The sequence below is a fragment of the Ctenopharyngodon idella genome, chromosome 5 (genome assembly GCF_019924925.1).
Source record: "Ctenopharyngodon idella isolate HZGC_01 chromosome 5, HZGC01, whole genome shotgun sequence".
Lineage (NCBI taxonomy): Eukaryota > Metazoa > Chordata > Actinopteri > Cypriniformes > Xenocyprididae > Ctenopharyngodon > Ctenopharyngodon idella.
In genome coordinates this window covers 8,066,922-8,088,807 of record NC_067224.1, presented here as the reverse complement: position 1 = coordinate 8,088,807, position 21,886 = coordinate 8,066,922, and the positions used below count along the sequence as shown (strand labels likewise).

General features: G+C 38.1%; 1 protein-coding gene across 1 annotated transcript in view; it reads right to left on the bottom strand.

Annotated features, from left to right (window-relative positions):
* drd2b (dopamine receptor D2b) overlaps nt 1–10,654 on the bottom strand; it is a 63,747-nt gene extending 53,093 nt beyond the window's left edge. Inside the window, exon 1 of the mRNA XM_051894950.1 lies at nt 10,280–10,654. The gene's annotated coding sequence lies outside the window, so the exon portion shown is untranslated. The remainder of the gene's footprint in view (nt 1–10,279) is intronic.
* Between the last annotated feature and the right edge of the window lie 11,232 nt (nt 10,655–21,886).

Below are 21,886 nucleotides of genomic sequence, written 5' to 3'. Positions count from 1 at the left end.
CTGCACTGTTAATGCATTGCATTTTTTTTTAAATTAGTGCAATTCAACATGCTTCTTTTTTGTTTTGTTTCAAAGATGTTTGTCATTCATTTACATCTATGTATTCAATATGAATGTTAGGGAAAATAACTCCTGAATTTTTCTATCTGCAGTACATTTCAGTTTTCTATGAGGCTGTATATGAATGGGGACTATCAGTACTGCAAAATCAAAATCAATAAGTAATTTTCTTAATCTTTGAGTATAAAAACATCCTTATAAATTCTGTATAGTAAGAAGAGTGTTTCTAAAAACCAACTAACAGCACCTGTATGTCCTAGGTGGATTAAATTACCAGCCCATTCAATATTTAAGGCTCTTGACTGACAGACTTTCCCATTGAAATGACAAGGCTTTGCAAAATTCACCGTATCAAGATACAGAGAAAGGATAATTCTGCAGGTGCTAAACCTTGATGAAGGATAGGGAAGGATGGTTTTTCCAGTGTTTAGCTTATACACTTTGTACTTCAAACACACAAACACAGAGGCCTGTGCACAAATATATGAATACGCTATAAATCTCCATGTACAAAAAAAGAAACATACATATGGATGCAGTACAGCTTCCAGACAAAGCATGCAGACTTCAAAAACAGCCTAGAAAATGAGAAAAAGTGGGAGGAGATCTTACATATTGAGAGAAAGATACAATATATTGCACCCTTACCACTAGTAATATGATGAGACACACTACAAGAGTAATGGATATTGAAAATGGGTCCTTTCAACCTATTGATATTAAATTTGAAAAAACACCTGCTTCTCCATCAAATCATACCTTTGGGCATTTGTACAAGTATGGCTGCATTCATACTACTGGATGGCTAAATTATAGAATTCATCTTATAGACATATTTTGAATATCTCCTTTTGCTGCTACAGTTGAACATGGAGCTGTAGCTGAACATAAAATGAAGCAAAGTGACCTGTGTGTAAAGGTGGGAATCTTAACATTTAACCACAAACAGTCAGTTTGATTCAATATAAGAGACGTCACCCTTGCTGACCCTGCACGTTACACAGACATAATGACTCTCCAGTTCTCTGCTTTCATGTGATCTTGAGGTGAATTGTTTTCCAAAATGGCTGAGAAATTGCCAGATGCACCCCAGCAACCTCGACACAGAAGGTTAATGTAAATGGCTTTTTCATTGAACAAGCTGTTAGGAGTATGAGATGATAATAATTGTAATTGTGCCATGATATTTACATGCAAATATATAATACAAGGGCTTTGATAATACTTTAAAAAGCATATATTTTGTCAAGCTAAACTAAAGAATAATTCAATCTCTACTTAATCAATCAGTCATATACCAAACTATATTTATATAACTGTACAATTGACCTTCTAAACTTAAGATTGCAAGTGTAATCTAAAAAATAATGTCAGCTAGATAAACGGGGACCATCAGTACTGAAAAATCAAAATCAATAAGCAATTTTCTTAATCTCTGAGTTTAAAAACTTCCATTTAATACTGTATGAGGCAGCAAAGTGTTTCTGTGAAAGAAAATGAAAAAAAAGAAAAACACTGTGACCACACCATTTCCCCTGAATGTCCTAGCTGGATTAAGTTACTAGCACAGAAAATACAGTGCTTTGCTGGATTCACTCCAGCAGCCTTGATGTAGATATTAATATATAAAAAACAAATTCACTGAACAAGCCATTGGAAGCATGAAATTATGAGAATGGTCATTATGCAGTAATAATATTGTGCATTTAAAAAAATAAAAATACCTCAGCGTGGAACCATCAATTTTTGTGCAAAAATGTAATGCAATATGAAAGTTTTAAAAACGCAGATTTTGATCTAATAGCTTCACGTGGAAAGATTTTTAAAGAAAGTTTTAAAGAAAGATCACTAAAGAATGCTGAGATGCATTTTCATATTTATAACACTGTACATTGCTATGATGTTTTTGTGAATCCAGTAGAGAAAAGATTCCCATCATGGAACAACTTACTGTAACTTTAGGCTCAAACTGACCTTGGACTAATTCCATGGAGTGTGTCAAGAGATTTGACAAATTTGGAATAATCTACAAACAGATTTCCACAGGAAAAAAAAATAAAGCCTTATAAAATCCCTTAATTTTTCAGGACTCAATTTTAAAGAAATGTTTGCGGTTTGACACAAAAACTCATCACTTTTGAACATAATTGATAATTCACTTTCAAGGTTTTGTAATTTCACTTTTATACTTTGGTCAAAAATGATTACACTGGCATTTATGAATAAATAAATAAATAAATAAATAATTCAACCCAAAGGCTAGAGTCTGAGTGTCTGCTCCACTCTCAGGTAATCAAAGGTATAATGGAACAAGGGTGGTGCTTCTCCACATAATCTGAATTAAATAAACACACAGAGCAATGTTTGTTAGATAACATCGTTGTAACTATCGCCGTGTGTCAAACCCACATTATTCCAGTGTTCCAGTTCTGTCTGTTCCAGCACTCACTCATTCTGAAACAACCATTAGGGAAACTGTGGAAACGTCTGCTTCTTGGAGAGCAGCAGCGGAGAAGCACCATAACAAGCCTCGGATGAGCTCATTAGGACTGTGTGCCCATGCTGTATCCTAACAACCATGTCTTGAGCAGCCCCTGCCTGTTTCCCATATAGGAGGGTGTCTCCAAGCCTCAAGGGTCAAGCAAGTGCTCTCCTGCCATGGCAGTATGGGAAGAGCCATGAAACGGATGATGATGATGTGGGGCTGGAACACCCCTGATGGCTTCCTGGCCAGTGTTTTAGGGAGATTGTAATATAACAGTTGGCTGACACTAAAGCAACCTGATATATTGAAGGTAGTTTTAGACAATTTTGTACAGAATGTTAAATCATCAAGGCCAATAGCAGCTTTTATTCATCCAGGGCAGCCAGTGTGTAAAGTTCATCCATGTTAAAAACATGAGGACATGATGATGAATGCGTCCTAAGGCAATTAGCTACATACCATTAACATGTAACAGATGTGACGCATTAATCAAGTCTTTTGTGGACACGTATGTATGAAGCATTTTTCTTTTGTGTGTCAAGTTTGTTAGTTAAAGGTCATAGTCAAATGTGATCAGTGCTTTCCCTAACGACTTACCAGAAGACCAAACAACTTTATGTAATGCACCACAAAAAAGTGGTAACCTACATTTGTTACTTGTTTAAAAGAGCTATGTCTACCTGATTTAACCCATATAATGTAGTTTTGGTGGTATAAATAAATGATTTTAGGGTTGATTTGGCAATCACATATTTTTGACTTGAATAAAATCAGTTAATTTAGATGTAACCATTTTTTAAAATCCCAATGACACTATAACATGTGAAAAAGTTTTTACTCAACATGAGGGTGAGTGAATAATAACAGATTTTTTTTGACCCATAGACATTTTTTTCCCCAAAAATGAAAATTAATTTACTCTCATGCCGTTTTAAAAATCGCAAAAAATCAACACGTTTGAGCTTGTTTACCATATGTGTGCCCGGTTTTACAGACAATGCTTGAATCTAGTCCCAGACTAAAATGCATGTTTGAGCTGTCTTAACTGAAAGCAACTTGCACTGACATATCTTAAAATATTGTTTTGTGTCAAGATGCACAGCAGTAATGTTTTTTTTTTCTTTCCCTAAGGCACCTGTATAAAAGCTACTTAAATGTCCTAATTGAACTATGGCTTCTCCTGGTTTAATCTCTGTCTGTGAAACCAGGACTTGATGTGCCATATGAATGTGCCTAAGCCTAAACCTGTTAAATCATTTAAAGTGATCATGTTTCTTCAAAACACTTACATTAAATCACTCAAATCATATAGGTTACTTTTACATTGTCTTTATGTATATTTAGGGCCCGAGCACCGATGGTGTGAAGACCCTATTGTAATTGCTCAGTCAATTATTCTTTTTCTCCAAAATGAACTGCATTTTTGAGGTCCTAAACATGCTTCGAAAACTCATGAAGCTTTGCACACACGCCAGAAGTGGTGAAAATTGTGGTGAAAAAGTGGTGAAATTGGTGAATTTGAACACACGTCAGAAATGGTGAAAAAATATCTGATATGGGTTTCAGAATTAGGCGTGGCAAAATGGCTCGATAGCGCCACCTACAAAATTTCAATTAAGCGTCCTTTGCACTACATTTTACATACAGGTATGAAATTCGGTATACACATGTAACAGCCCAATACCTAAAAAAAAGTTCCTGGGTGCAAAATCTGAAAACCCAACAGGAAGTGAGATATTTTGAGTTTTCTCTGCAAATTTTTTTGCCATTTCCAGACATTATACTTTAACGAACTCCTCTTAGAGATTTTATCAGATAAACATCATATTTGGTCAGTCTAATCTAAAGGCCTTTGCTGCATTAAATTGCAAAGATCTTGAGTTTTCGCTGAAGGGTGTGTCCGTGGCGGCCTGACAAAATTCGATGTTTCACCATGAAACAGGAAGTTGTTGTAACTCGTGCTACAATGTCCGATCTGCCCCAAACTTCACATGTTTGATAAGAGTCCTAGCCTGAAGACATCTAAATGGCAATATTAGGGTACAGTCATAGCGCCACATAGCGCCACAATTTTTGTTTAGGACCCCCTCAAAAATGAGATGTCGCATCTCAAGAGGCTATCCTTCTAATAAATAAAATGAAATACATGTGGGCAACAGGAAATGACATGTTTTACACTGTGATTAACTCCTCATAGAGATTTAATCAGATCAACATCATATGTTGCCAGTCTAATCTTAAGGCCTTAGCGATGTTAAATTGCTGAAGATCTTGAGTTTTTGTTGAACAGCGTGTCTGTGGCGGCCTGACAAATTCTGATGTTTCGCCATGAAAGAGGAAGCTGTTGTAACTCAGGCATACAGTGTCCGATCTGCCCCAAACTTCACGTGTGTTAAGAGTCCTGGCCTAAAGATATCTATATGCCAATATTCAGTTAGTCATAGTGCCACCTGCTGGCAACAGGAAATTGCATGCTTGGCACTGTAATTCACTCCCAGAAGCACATGTTAGAAACACGTTAAATCATGCAACACTTGGCTAAGTGCTAAAATATGCGATTAAAACCATGAAACTAGGAAGTTGTTGTAACGAAGGCATACAAAGTCCAATCTGCCCCAAACTTCACAAGTTTGATAATAGTCCTGGCCTGAACACATCTACATGGAAGTATTCAGTAATAGTCAAAGCGCCACCTGTTGGCAGCAGGAAGTGTGGCACGTCGAAATGTCTTTGCCATATATCTCCTGTATTTACTCGCTTACATGCATGTCGCCCACTGTTCACTGTTTTCCTAAGGCCACCGGGTGGCGGTGGCCCCGGGTGCGAGGGCCCTTTCATCGCTGCTTGCAGCTTTAATTTCATTTGTGTTCCGAAGGTGAACAGAAGTCTTATGGGTTTCGAATGACAAGAGGGTGAGTAAATAATTAAAGTATTTTAATTTTTTGAGTGAACTAACCCTTTAAAGGTATAGTTAACCCAAAATGCCCATTAAATATGAATATTTAAAGATTATTTCAGGTGTAACGTTATGTTCTGTTTATTTCTGTTTTATTGCCATGGTTTTGGTTTCCCTGTTTGCCTGTCTGCTTGTCTGTGTTCCTTGTAAGTTTCTATAGTTAGTCAATAGTTTTACAGCTGTTTCTAGTTCTGTTAAAGAATGATCGCTCCGTTCCGTGCCTGGGCACGGTTCATTTAGCAGTCCCTGGCCCGCTTGGAAGAGGTGGGCCAGAGCACGGTTCGGTTGGGCTCGAGCGCAGTTCGCATGCAGTGCCAGAGCACGGAACAGCTACTACTTTTGTGTGCGCTACTGTCATCATTACGACGGCAAACATCTTTATTACTACTCTGATACTACACTTATCAATTCATGTAATTAATTTGAGTGTATTTGGGTTTATAACGGGTCTGCTTCTCACCTTATTGATGAACAGGATTTGTAGTTTGCGAGTAAAGCTGCAAATTCCTCTATTAACCTCAGCTGCCTTTGTAATAATCCTCTGATACGTGCAAGTGAAAATCACTGCACGGCATAAATGATAAATATATTAGGCAGTATCTTAGCGAAAGTGCATTTCTTCCTGTTTTCTTCCATTCAAAAAGTTGCATCGTATACGACGTAAGCGTGCTCTGGCCTGGAATGTTAAGGGCAATGTGAGTGCGGGCCAGCAGGGGAATGGGGAGGGGGGACAGTCACGCTCGGGCTTGGTTCAAGGCAACCGTGCCTAGTGTGAGTACACCCTTAGTTTATGTGGTTGTGTTATATTTCTGAAAATACTTAGAAGTGTTCCTTTTGGATTTATTCATTAAAGACTTTATTATATTCTCTGATCGTCGTGCGCTCATTAAAGCCACACTTCTCTACAGAACATGGAACCTAAGGATTTTTGTGGCATTTTTTCTTTATTTTTTTAAAACAATAGACTTGCCAGCTGTCCAGTTGCTCTTTTTGGTAAGGAGAGGACCACATGAGGAACTTTTTAGATCTGGTGTGTCTCACCCACTATCCGGACCTCTCGCTTTGCATATTTTTCCACACCAGCCTCAGCGAGGGGTCCAAGGCACACCTACCCGTGAATGGTACTCAGGGGAATTTTGCCACTTTTGTGGAGTGCATGCTGGTGAACAACGGGTCCCCGTTCACAATCTACCCCGCTGAGGAGGACATCACCAGCCCCATTCCGGACCCAAAACCCAGCCACCCACCTCCCACACCTCTAACAGACGAAACACCTGAGCCTGAGCCTCCTGAGCCCATCTGTGTGGATCTGCCGCAAGAGTCTGACCAGGTGCAAGAGCCGGCAACATCGTCAGTATTAGTGGGTGTGCTAGTGGAGTATGAGGGCATAATGGAAAGCCCTGCCCACATTCGTGCTGCTGAGGATGAGCTGCAGCTGGCCTCTAATTTTTGATAAGGATTTTGAAGAGGATTATCCCTGCAGTCTCCTGTCCCCACTGGTTCCACCCAGCTCCAAGTCTTCTGTGTCTCCTTTGGGCCCGCCCAGCTCTAAGTCTCCTGTGTCTCCTTTGGGCCCACCCAGCTCTAAGTCTCCTGTGTCTCCTCTGGTCCCGCCCAGCTCCAAGTCTCTTGTGTCTCCACTGGTTCTGCCCAGCTCCAAACCTTTTGTCTTTCCAGTGATCCCCCCAGCCTTCCTCTCCCATCTCCTCTACCAATGACAGCCAGTTCCACGGTCCGGCCTCCGCTGGTTCCCTTCAGTCCCATGGCTCCTTCTCTGACTCCACTTTGCTGCATGGATCTGCCTCGGGTCTTCTGGTCTCCAACTCCGCCTTGGCAATAGGATCCCCTGGCTCCGCCTCCAACCGTCCAGCCCATCACTCCACCGCGGCTCGTCAACCAGTTGGCTCGACCTTGGCTCCTCCCTCCCTCGGCTCCACCAGGGTCTATCGTCCTTATGGCTCCACTTGGCTCTCTTGTCCCTTCGGCTTTGCCTTGGTCAGTCGTTGCTCTGTCTGCACCAGGGACTTGTCAAATGTCACTGATATATAATCTGCATTGACGTGTTTAAAACTGTCATATTTGATTTTCAGTGAATAATGACATACATTTGTTATTAATAAGCTATTAAATTATTATAACAATTATAGTTTTGATTAAAATAATAATTATAATTATACTTTATTTTGTCATTTCATCCAAAATTTCATCCAGTGCAACTGTGCATCCAAGACCTGGACTCTGAGGAAGGTTTTTCCATTAATGTGCATCATAGTTTGGGGTTTAAAATGATTGTAAAATGTCTGAACAACTCTCCAGCTGGGCCTGCACTTGCTGAAGCATGCACATTTTAGAGACAGTATTTATTTGAGTTTGCCTATGGTTATGATCCATAACATTAGTCATGCTCTAAAGCCCCTTATGCCTCTGCCCTATCCTCTAAATTAAGCAGAATCACATAGTGGGCAGCAAGGTAAACAGAAAGCTAGAAATGTCATGAAAGATTTTGTCTGAGTCAAAAATTAATACATTAAATTTTGTCTTCCTATGAGTTAGATGTCATGTCCTGGATTACATAGAGCTATAAGGGCATAGTCTTGCCCACTGTGACATTTGTTATATTTTCATTATAGTACTTAAATAGCAACCTGTTGTGAATTGTACAGTTGTAACCATTAAAATCACATTGGTGACATTTCCGAGACACCAATTTCAGGGACGCCTTGTGTTCAGCATTAATAATGCCTATTCTACCATCTGCTACCAAATATATTTATACCATAATGTGCTGCACTTCCAAAGAAAGAACATAAAATGAGAGATGTTTATTTGATTGCCTCTAATAAAATCAGATAAATCCATGGGAGTATTTTCAGTCTGTGCACAAAAAACAAATACTAAATTTTGCAGTCAGAGTCCACCATCTGGAATGGAGATACACAGTATGGCCAACCGCCTCTGGTGTTTGTTGCTATATCTTTAATTCTAGCTGAAACTTGCATCAGTGCCAGGAAGATTTCTGATCAATTTAACTATCTGTCACAGATTAATACGGTTCATTACCCGTTTTTCTTGTTCTCAACGGTTTAAAATGTTCTTGTTAAAAGCTGTTGTGAAACACTGCCCCCTGTTCTACAAGCTCCTAAAAACAGGCTCTGTTAAATAACAAAAGGGCAGTCTGTGGTGTCTGCCTCTTCCTCCATGGAAATGTCAAGAAAATGCTCTCAGGGCCACGCCTCTTCACGCAAGAAGCCCCAGGGGGAGAAAGTCTCCCACAGACATTTTTTTTAGTCACTTTCCTTTTTCCATATAAAAGATTTTCTCATGTGCTTTGTGCTTAATGGCATTCTTTGAATTCTTCAATAGTCTACATGGTCATTCTAACCGAGAGATCAATTATTGTAGCAGAGACAAACCATTCCATTCATCATATTTTCTTCCTCATGTCAAACTGAGTCAATTTCACACATTCCACTCTTGCAGAGATGAATATTAAAACCAGCAGGTACTACAGAATACTACTATGATCTGTACACAGACCAGCACTCCATGAACATATGAACACTACCATACTGACTGAATGTAAGTGATTTAGCACAGCTTATTCTTGGCAGCTGTGCTAAATCAAAAATTGGCAAAGTAAGTGCAAAATGGACTTACTTTGCTAACTGTCTAAGATTAGGCAGCTTGGTAGATCTCAGAATGTGTTTGGGGTTAATCTATAGTGATAATTAAGAAGAAGTGATCATGTAATTGTAAATCAATAAACAGCAGAATTCCGAATGTATCTTTTTCCCTCTGGAAAACCTCTTGGAAAAATGCCAGGGTTCACATAAACTGCTCTTCACCTCCCTGTTTTTTAAACAAGGTTTAATCTGTGCTCTACTCTATTTAGTCAATACCCAAGTTATCCCATTCTGTGCGACATACACTGTATGAAGAATGTTCGTAATTTTAATGGAAAAACAATTAAAAATGCTAACATTAAAACCTGTTAATAGGTTATATTTGTAAGTTACTTTAACATATAGTGAAAATTGATTTAACAGACAATAAATGCAATTTTACTTAAAGAATTGTGTTTTTTTGTTTGTTTGTTTTTTTAAGTACGAACTGCCTTATAAATTCCTGTGGAAAATCTATACTACATACAAAAGGCAATACATACAGCCTAGTTTTAAAGCATAGTTAAAATTGTTTTTAAGTGAAAACGCAAAATCATTGTAATAATTTTAATAATATTAATAATATTCATATTTAAATATTATTATTTATTCTTGTTGTTTTCATGTACATTTCAGTATTTAAGTTACATTTTATGAGGTTTAGTTAATCTATATTGCATTATTTTAATGCTATTATGGTAACCTACAATATAATATTGTTTACTGTTTAGCAATATATTTTAAGACACATCGATTTTAGTAGATTGGGTAGGTTGGTATATCATTATTTCAATAAATGTTATATATGGTTATGAACTGTAAAATATACAGGCAACAAATGCCATCCAATAATACTTAAATTTCTGGCAACCACAGCTGTTTTATTCCCCGTAAATGTGACATTAGTGCACTCGCGCGTTCTACGTCAAATGCTTCAGTAACGGGGGGGAAAAAACGTTTTAAACATTTTTATGTATTACAGCCAAACGTTAGTTTGACTAATGTTTGTACAGGCTGAGAAGCAATGAAAAACTAAAAATGTAATTAATCTCACTGATCATTTCAGTCAAACAGTATAAATAAATCCAATAGTTTTGTGTAAAACATGCACCTCACCTTCAAGCCATAGGATATTAGGAATGAGCTCTGTTCTTCTGTCCGTTTATATCCACAACTTCTTGATGTTTAACATCTTTTCCCCGCATAGTGTAAAACTGTCCATACTCGTTTATGCCAGATTGTTCAGTGTTCTCGAACTATTGACGATGCTAAAGAATTTTACTTGACTGAATAAAACGTGATTGTCCCTCTGGTACTGGCCAAAATGCATTAGATTTCTACTTGTATACCTCACTTTAAATGCCAGTTTTAAATAGTTACATTAAGTGCTTGCTGTCAGCAGAAGAGCGCGAATGCCGGGAGCAGCGCCGCTTGTTCAGCGTGCTCAGATCTAGCAGCAGTGAGCGCGTGGCAGGTAGGAGGCGGAGTTGACTGATCTCAACACAAGCGCGTGTTGAAATGCCTAGAAGATCCAATGACGGATGAACACTACGATACAAACCCAGTTCCAGAACAAAATACTGTCTAAAGTACAGTGACCCCCTCCAAATTGTTTGGACACCTAAAATACAGTGGAAAAAAATGCATGAATGTCATTGCATTAGGCAAATATCAATCCATGTGACACTTATTATAAAAGCATAAGCACACTTTTCTAACAAAACATATTGCATAAATATTTTTAAATAATAAAACAAATATATTGTTCAAGATGAAGGCAAAATGTATTTGTGACACTTTCTGGTGCCAAACAGTAGGCTAGTGAATCACATTCATTGTTAAAGTGTTAGTTAAACCGAAAATGAAATTTCTTTCATTAAGTACTCGCCCTCATGTCGTTCCAAACCCGCAAGAACTTTGTTCATTTTCAGAACACAAATTAAGATATTTTTGATGAAATCAGAAAGGTTTTTTATCTCCCATAGTAAGCAATGAAATTACCACATTCAAGGTCCAGAGAAGTAGTAAAGACATTGTTAAAATAGTCAACATGACTACGGTAGTTCAACCTTAATGTTATGAAGCAACGAGAATACTTTTTGTGCGCAAAAAAAACAAAACAACACAAAATTATACAGTGGATGCAGTGAACGAAGAGCTTCTGTGTTCTATGTCAGAATGCAGAATCTGTATTGGCTGGCTCCTGCGTCAGCATCACACATATGCGTCGTGGTGCTCATGTGAACAGCGTTGGCCAATAATGAGCCGGCGTTCGGACGTAAACATAGAAGCTCTACACTGTGTTCACTGTGTCATCTGCATAGGAGACTGACAGGGTAGAGGAAAAATTGTTGAATAACCCCTTAAGCCCAAAGTGTCCTGCCAGCGGGAAAAAATTCACAATCAAATTACTAAGCAACCACTGACAGGAATAACACAAAATAGGTATCATTTTAAAGCTTAGAAACTCAGCTTTTTAACCATTTTGTTCAGCTCTTAACGAGTGCTGAGTCATCACTCTAAAGGCAGGAACACACCAAGCCGATGGTCAGCCGTTTAAGTTTTCTCAGTGTGTTCCGCACCGTCGGCTGAAGTTGGTCCTCGTCATGTTGAATCGGCGTCGGAGCTTGTCGGTCCGTCGGTCCGTCTGATCATTCTGATTGGCTGTTCAGCTACTGCCGCCTGCTGGTACGGAAAGGCATTTCATCTTACGCAGGCGCAGAACGGACGTGCTACTTGGCCATCAGCTGTCGAGCGTCGGTTTGGTGTGTCAGGGCAACTTTAGACCCAGACGCTGCCACCGTGAGCCAACCCCACAGTCTGCTTTTGTCGCCACTAGTTCGTAGGTGTCGGCTTGGTGTGTTCCTGCCTTTAAATGAAGTGTACCGCCCACGAGTACAAAAGCTAGCTACAAAAAAATTAATAATCATATTTTTCAAAACTCCTGCCTTTATCATCACAAAATAGGAGTAATTTGAAAGCTTAGAATCTGAATGTACAATGAATGTAGCCACTTTGATTAACCCCTAAGTACTGATGAGTTATTTGCTGAAAATAAATAAATAAAAAAAATTAATAATTTATGAAATTTTTTTTGTACTATGTACTCCAATGTGTCAAAAGCATCATACAGCTCAGATAATCATGTGTTATATGTCATTTGAAAGGTCTCACGGAGTAGAATACAACAAGCATAATTGTTTTGGGCTTTGACTAAACTGGAGCGAGTTTTTGTACATGAAACCCCACAAGACCCATATGTAAATAATAAACCGATGCACGAGTTACGAGGGGGCGCCAGTGGCTAAACAAAAAGACTACCTTGGTTCCAAATGCTGTAACTTTTGATTTCTTTATGCGATCACCATACAATTTGATCCAGATACAGCTCACATATAGAAGAATATCAACAAAAATATAACCAAATTAATTTTTTTTTATTTAAAAATTTAAAAAGTTTCCTTTCAGACGATACCAACCTTTTGACTCTCCTTGCTACAGTTTTGGAGTTACGAGTCTTTACTTTTTTGTATGTCAATCGAAAAAAAAAAAAAAAACTCTAAAAATACCCTCAGGGCTTAAGGGGTTAAAGTTGTTATTTTTGTTTTGTTTTTGCGCACAAAAAGTATTCTCGTCGCATCATAACATTAAGGTTGAACCACTGTAGTAACACTGACTATCTTGTTGACTACTAATTTCGTTGCTTTATATGGGAGATAAAAAACCTCTTGGATTTCATCAAAGATATCTTAATTTGTGTTCCGAAGATGAACAAAGGTCTTGCGGATTTGGAATAAGATTAAGGTGAGTAATTAATGACATAAATTTCATTTTTGGGTGAACTAACCCTTTAATGTGTTGAACTAGCCTACTCCGGTGGTTACAATTCTTCATGCATCCACCTGGGCACTGCAAAAAAAGATAGCCTAGTCCACTGGTTAATCTGTCACTCCACTGTGAGAACCAGCAATTGTTACTTTAAAGAGATATTTTTACCTTATTTAACCCATATAATGCAGTATAAATTCATGTGGCCGGCGGCACGGTGGCTCAGTGGTAGTACTGTCACCTCACAGCAAAAACATCCCCGGTTTGAGCCAGGAGTCCTTTCTATGTGGAGTTTGCATGTTCTCCCCCATGTCAGCGTGGTGCTCCGGTTTCCCCCAGGAGCCCCGGCTGTGCCAGGAGTCCTTTCTGTGTGGAGTTTACATGTTCTCCCTGTGTCAGCGTGGTACTTCCCCCACTGTCTAAAGACATGCAGGTTAGGTGGACTGGATATGCCAAATTGTGGTAGGAGTGAGTGTGAATGTGTCCCAGCACTCTCAGTGATGGGTTGTGTCAGGAAGGGCATCTGGCATAAAACCTGTGCCAAATCAAATGTGTGTGTGTGAAGCAGACCCTGCAAATATGCGTGAATGACACTAGGAAGATGGATGGTGGCATACATTAATATATTTAGGTTGATTCAGCGATATCACATAATTTTTTTGACTTGAATATAATCAGTTACCATTTTTAGGTTGCATTTTTTCAATGTAGAAGAAGTCTGTAGTAGGGTTGTGTGGGAAAATACTGTCTAAAATTACTTGGAGATATACCATGTGTGTCCAATTCTGCTGAAGTCTCACTCTAACTCTTTTCAAGTGACTTTCAAGATGTGAAGCTTCACTATCTTGGCAGATTATTGCTGTATTACCTACAGTACACATTATTGCCATCATCTGTTTTTTTGCAAAACTACCTACCTTTACAACAATTTCCTTCCCTTGATCCACATAATTGCTTTGCTTTAAGGGAATATGAATCAGTCCTCACAGTCAGCAGTACGCCCCCATGTGATGTGTCAATACCTTCCATACCCTGCACACAAAAAATTGTGATTCATCATGTTGTGGTGTAGCTATCAATGGACAGGGCGAGGTACCTTGAGGGGGAGTGCTGGAGACAATACTGTAAACACAGCCCTGCATCTCCTGTCACAAATATGCACTGGTATTTATATCAAATCAGGAGAGCACACTTTGCATTCATGGAATGTGTTATTGTGTAGGATGATTGCTTATTACATTTTGATTGTATTCATCCACAGCATGTCCGGAATGTAATCAGGGCCCATGCAGTGTTCCCATTCCATGCAAAATTCATACTATGCAAAATTCATACTATGCAGGCATTTTGTATCCAAGCCTTGTAGTTCCCCCGGCACACTCTATGGATCACTGAAATTGATGTTCTTTGTTCTTAAAGTGCCCCATTGTGCCTTTTTTAAGGTTCCCAATACTGTTTTGGGAGTCTCCTACAACAGGTTTAGATACAAGCTCAAAAAACACTTTTGTTTTCTCATAATATATATTTAATTTCACCTCAGTTCTCAATGATTCGTAAACGATTTGTTAGAAGCAGTTTGAAGAATCAGTCTTCAGTCCAGGTTTGGAAGGGCATGAGTGTGAATGAATAATGACAGAATTTAAATTTCTGGGTGAACTATCCCTTGAAAGTTTGGTCATGCAAGAACTTATACTATTCAGCACCATGGACAGCACTCATGTAAAGCAGTCAATAACGCAAATGCAAACAAAAGACTCCTATTGTTTAAAAGGATAAGATTAAGTCTCCCAATGATATCAACATATAAATCAGAAAATAAACACTTAAAGTAACTTGCATGTTAAATCTTTTTTAATGCAACACCTGACAAACAAAACATTTCTATTGAAACTTGTCTATATAATATAATGTATTTATTAAAAATTATATCTTTGTCTCTCTAAACCCCTCCTTGGGCCAGATGGCCCAATCCTTTTGTGATTGGTCTACTGTGCGCACCGCGTCCCGGAAATTAAACGCCCATTGCCATAACTAAATGACAGCTATCAATTCGCAAGACATTGTATACAATGTATGGACAGAAAAGATGGCATCGATTTTACCTTATCAATTCGAGCCCGAGTCCGATGATGAAATGTCTGAAGTAGTCGATCAACCAGAAACTGATTCACAATCACGACTGGAGCAGGACAGTTCTCAATGGTAAGTGTCACCTTAGTTTGCGTTATTTATAAGATGTGATAGCAGCGTCACTGTTATACTTTATAGGTGCTGTATCAGAATGCCAAGCGAAGCTGAAAACCTCTAAACATAAGATAAACATTTAGGCCAGATGTGTACACAGACTTTACGCCATAACTATTAACAAAGAAAAATGGCTATATCATTGTTTGACATTACAGTGGGTGTTTACTGTTTACAGACAGAATACTTCAACTAGTTAGCATGGACTCGAGTGGACCGTGCGCGCATCTTAACTTCCTATTAAAATACAGATAGAGCTCCATACTACTGTAATAATAAAAACACAGAGGAAAAACAGTTTGTTTTAAAGTTATGTAAGCGAACCGGGCCCACAGCTATGTTGTAAACTCCCACGTTAGCCGAGAACAAACATGAATAGCTGATAATGCATTACAATTTATAAAACAAAAGTCATGCTCCATCCTTGATCATTAGTCCAAGTAATAAGACAGACAAACTGCATTAATCGACAAATTTTTAAACAATATTGGACCCACGTCTGAATTGCAGAACTACAGAAACGTGAGTTAGCCGGTTATCAGGAGACATACAGACTAGAGTGTACGTTACACAACATAACATACAAAACTACAAATTTTGAATGATCGATAGAAAATATAAACATCAATTATTAATCATACTTACAGGTTGAGATTCAGAGGAGCAAGCTGGTCCAAATAAACTGGGCATTGATCCATATTTTAAGACCAAGCGTTTTGTGAATCCTGCATTGAACCAAAGACTGGTTGAACTTCCCGAGATTTGAAAAGCAGTCGTGAGTAAAATGACGGGAACACAACAAAAGATTGTGCTGCTGTGGTATTGTTGAAAAAAATTAATTTTCCCTGGTGTCTGCGTGCCCAATAAGTGGGCGGGCAATATGCTAATGTTTCGTTTTGGTGTCACAATGAAACGATTTGGGATTCGTTTTACAAATGACTCGTTTAATTGAATCAGAGTCGACTCTTACATTTGAGAGGCAATAACTTTTTATACGGTGCACTTTCAGATTTAAAACTTTTCAGGGTGTTTTCATTCACATAGAGCTATGTTACACACTACATGAAAGGTAATTTTCAAAAATCCATAATAGGGGCACTTTAATATATTTTTGCTGTATCCGATAACCTTTTATCAGACAGAATACCATTCAGTGTCACATACTGTAAATCTTTCAGACTAAGTTAATTATTTTTTTTTTTTTTTACTGTAAATAAATTGATTAATTGCATCGGCTGCTTTCATGGTTTCTTGCTCTACTTAACACCTCAGAGAGTTTTTTTTTTTTTTTTTTTTTCCCCTCTTTCCGTTATCGCCTTTGGCTTGCTGACTGGGGGTTTGTAAAGCACTATTCCTTTATTACAACATGTATTGTAAAAACAAATGTCCAAATATTGGATTGAATTGAATTAATTATAAAATTTTAGTTGCTACTTACATTTTCAGCAGCAGCCTACTTCATTTTACAGAAGATTATACTCAGACTCTGGCATACATACCAAAAGTACAAAGAAACCACTATAATAACATTCACAGTGTGACATCCATGATATTCACGTCACAAAACACAAGCTTCAGGGTCAAACTTCTCTGGTAACAATTTAACACAGCTAGAGTATTGGCTTGAGTGGACATCCTTTCACCATTTCCTCTTTCTCTAGCACTGGATAATCCCCAGAGTGCAATTTTGTGTGGATAAAAAAATAGCTTCAAAAATTAACCTTGTACCGGATCAAATTAAAAGATAAATGAGACTCCTGTCAGATGCTAAAACTGTTCAAGGTTGCTCTCCATCAAGAGATGGAAACAAGTTCATGGTAATTTGGGATGATTCAATGTCATTTAATGTGTCACTCGAATTTAGAGACTGTTAATGCTTCTAATGGGACACCATGTTCTGCATCTTCACATCTGGACTTGCCCTTGCTTAAGACTGTCCTAAAGAGGTTAAATAGATGAGAAACATATATATCTCTTTTTGAATACTACTTACACGAGTCACTTTTAAATGTTGAATTCTTTCTCTCATCTCAACATGTAAAGTCAATTGGAAATTTTTCAAATTGTGAGATTTTCCCTTAAATGTTGGGCTCAAATAGTTTTATAGCTTCAGAACATATGGAATATAGCACAAACAATAGGAAAAAGAAAGAAAACAGACAAAGCTACAAACTAAATGGTCAAATGAAACACAAAGACCCAAAAACATAATCCCAATGTTTAAAGGGTGGCTGATGATGCCACAAGGAATAACAAAAGGTAATAAAAAAAGGGAGAAGGCCGTGTATAGAAGTAGGGAGAGGAAAGACAGACCATAGCCATGAAGTGGAGATCATGGAGAAGCCATGTAGTCTAGAAGTTACTAGTAATCCTGAAGACATTGATTAGCTGGTTCAGGTGTGTTTAATTAGGATTGGAGCTAAACTCTGCAGTATAGTGACCCTCCACGAGCAAGTTTAGACATTCCTGTTGTAAGTAAATTAACCCAACATGTATAGCTGTTTTTAAATACTTGTAATTTATGCATATATGTTGAGTATTTTTGTGACTTTATAAGTACATAATCATTTCACAGTGGAGGCAGATATACATTAACCCACCATCCATTCCATGAATAATATCACATAACTGGCTTTGCCTCGCTGACCGCCATGGATGTTTGGCTGATTAACCCATCCATGTGGACTATGCCCTTCAATTGTTACACACAGGCAGAGGATGCTAATGTAAATGAGCTAGTGTATAATGGTAGTTTGAACTTGAAGTAGAAGACAAATATTCACAGTCTTAAAACTGTACCTCGTTACAACTGTGTCTACCTTACCTTTATAGTGGTTTTTGGAGCTCAAACTTCACTTCCATTAAATGGAATAGAGCAGCTTGGACCTTCTGCTAAACTTCTCCCTTTGTGTTCAACGGCAGAATAAAGTAATACAGGTTTGGAAGGGCATGAGTGTGAATGAATAATGACATAATTTAAATTTCTGGGTGAACTATCCCTTGAAAGTTTGGTCATGCAAGAACTCATACTATTCAGCACCATGGACAGCACTCATGTAAAGTACCGCAAATGCAAACAAAAAACTCCTATTGTTTAAAAGGATAAGATTAAGTCTCCCAATGATATCAACATATAAATCAGAAAATAAGCACTTAAAGTAATTTGCATGTTAAATCTTTTTTTAATGCAACACCTGCAGCTAGATCTTATGTAAAAGAAATACACTTTAGCATTTAAAAAGAGCACTTAATACGGATGTAATATACTTTAATATATATATATATATATATATATATATATATATATACGTAATTGTAAACTGAATATTATTGGACACTTAATTGCATATTATTTGAAAATAAATGAAAATGTATTATAGATTAAATTTATATTAAATTAAATTAACTGAACATAAGAGGGCTTTTTTCACCTACTGATGTAGGACTTAAGTACATCTTTATATGTATTTTCATAATTACTTCTATTGTCTTTGAAATACTGTTAAAGTGTATTGCTGAATTTACTAACAAGCATTTATGGTAAACCATATAAAGACATTTCTGTTGAAACTTGCCTATATAATATCATGTATTTATTACAAAGAATATCTTTGTAATTACACATTTGTAATGATAAAGTTGCAATTTAAACTTTTAAAATATACTAACTTTAAACAGTTTTTAAAATTTATTTGTAAGATTTGATGTACAATACAAGCACACGTTCAATACACTTGTAATGTTTCGTCGTGCTCCACAACCTTTTGTCCATCTGAATGGCTCCAATGTGACATGTCAGTTGTAATTTTCCTTGACTTCAGCCAATACAAAACATGCTGAAAGATGAGATACTCATGTCAGTTTGTCCTTGACCTCAACCAATATAAAACATATGTTGAAAGATGAGATACTCATGTCAAACAGGGTGATGTCTGACAAGCTTTGAAGAAATATATGGGCCATTGTGACTGACAGATCAACACTGAAAGGTGAACATGTCAAAATGCTGAAGGGGCTTTTTTAAACAAAGAAATGGACAAAAGAATTTGAACTAATTATAGTGAATGATCCTCTGAACTGTTTTAAAGCTGTTGATACAGCTGATATGTTGATACAGGTGATTTTTTTAAATTCATTTATGTAAAGTGCCCCTATTATGCTTTTTAGAATATTACCTTTCATGCAATGTTTAATGTAGCTTTCTATGAATGTAAACAATCTGCAAAGTTGTAAAGTGCATGATAAATAAAGTTATTGTCTCTCAACAGAAAGAATTGACTCTGAACAGCCTAAACGAGTTGTCAGGAATTCAAATCCCACTTCCGTGACGGCTACACGTCAGTGGGTAACACATTTGCCTAATGCCCGCCTATGTTCTTCATTGTTTGCTGACCGCGAACAACATCTACTTTGACCCACCCTCAAACGCTGTAGCTGGTTCGTGACATGTCGAGAAGACACTGTTTTCTGCTCTGCAAAAGCAAATTCTCTTTGTATACAGTTCCAAAGGGTGAGGATATGAAGAGTCAGTGGTTAAAATTACCACAGCGATACAACAGCAGTATAACCTTTTGACGATTGCTTCTCAAATCTCAGTGTTGTCTAAATGGAATTTACAAAATGCCATTAAGGGCCCACTGAAGTGCCTTGAAATGTGCAGCATTATTCAATGTGTTGATGTAATTTCCACTGAAACAGGAAGACAGGGTGGACATATCAAACAGCTCCTCCCCTTTTTTAAAATAGCCAATAGCGTTTAATTTAAATCAAAGCTCGGCCAGAGCCATGGAGCTCGATAAAGCTGCAGTTTCCTACTAATCTCCTCCATATCGCTTTAAAATATAGCATTCTGTGCAGAATTCAAATGGGTCCGATACATTTTCTGGTATGCGCCGACTCGCACATATTCGCTCTGTGCTATCATGTCTCTGGACCGGAGCAGACTGTGTGCGCACTGCGGCGGTTCAATTGACACTTACGTGAAACCAGACTTCATTTGTCTCAATGAAAAGCATATTTACACTGTCTGACTCGTTCTATATACCCTATATAATGTACTATGTGCCATTCACCATGTAGAAAGTAGTGAATGTGTGAACAAGTGTTCAAGTTTTTAGCCACAGCTTCAGCATCTATTTATAATGTATGGGGCGAGACCCTTTAGATTCTAGAGAGCATTTAATTGGACAGAAAATCTGATGAGAAGCTAACGAGAAGTGCGGGGTGATGTCATCAAAATCGTTGATCGGTATTGGCGGAAGTAATACACTGCAAGTTTTGAACGCTTATTTCTGCTAAATTCATTGTTTTGAACCACAATAGCTTATAGATAACTTTAAGGTTAACATATTCATAATAAAGCCAACAACTTTAAATTTGATTTCATGGTGACTTTAAAGATTGGACAGTATCCACTTTATGTGGACCAAGTTGCTCCTCAGAATCACAACCTGTAAGTATGATTCATTATTGATGTATACATCCTCGGGTGTACGTAGTTTTGTGTTTCATATTGTGTAGGTCTCTGGCTAACTCACATTATTACTGTCTTACTGAAATACTTCTGCAAATCAGCTGTGGGCCCACTATTACCTAAAATTGTGTCCATTAGTACAGATTGTCTGTTGTTCTTACTACTCTGAGGAGCAAGATTTGTTTTACAAACCTTAATGTTACATCAGTCATTCATGTTAGTGCTCGGCTATTGATACAGTTAATGATACAGATCTCACATGTGCACCGCAATAAATTAGAAATATACACATCGGTTTATTGATGGATGGTAAGGAATTACAGTTGCAACATCTCATGATGAATGTCAAACTGAGTAGCGTATCACTGAGAAACATCCTGCTCATGTCGTCCTTGGACTCCTTGCAATGGAGGCTTGGGTTGAATAACTAGTTCTTCCAATGTTTCGTCATTGGACTTGCGCTCGGATTTGTATAGTAAAATCGATGCCATCTTTACTGTCTTTACAGTGTGTACAATCGCTGAGCTTTAGGAAGCCTCTGGAGCTGAAGTTCAGTTATGGTAATGGAGTTTCGTTTCCGATAGGCGCTGTAAGTGGTAGACCAATCACAATCACTGCAAAAAAATGTTTCCCTTTCGAAAGGGAACTCGTGCTGCGTCGAAACGCTAGGGGAATGCTTCCACATGAACCGCTGTCTGAAACAGTTATCAAATCACGGCAATATCATATTGACCGGCGACAGCCCATGACATCACAATGGTGCAACCCGAAAGTATATAAGGGGATCCTCAGGTCCAGCGGCGAGTGTTTTTCCAGCCGAGCAGGAGACGGCTGAGGAGGATAGAGAGGGTGAGTTTACTGAATCCACTCAGTCACCCTGCCCCATGTATGCTGAGCTGTTGGAGATTATGGAACGCGCTTCCGGCAGATTACAGTTGCCATGGCAGCGTGTTAGGAGTGAGACCGTGCACGGTAAAAAAAGAGTGACGATCGGTTTTTCTCTGGTCGTAATCCTACAGGTCCTGTGAGCCTTCCATTCCTTCCTGACCTCATACTAAGTTTGAGGGGGCATGGAAGAACCCATATTCTGCAAAAAGAAAAATGCCCTTTCAGGCTTGACGTAGACCTCATGTTTTCCATAGTGGTAGGTCACCACCCTGTAGATGCAGGTTGATCTG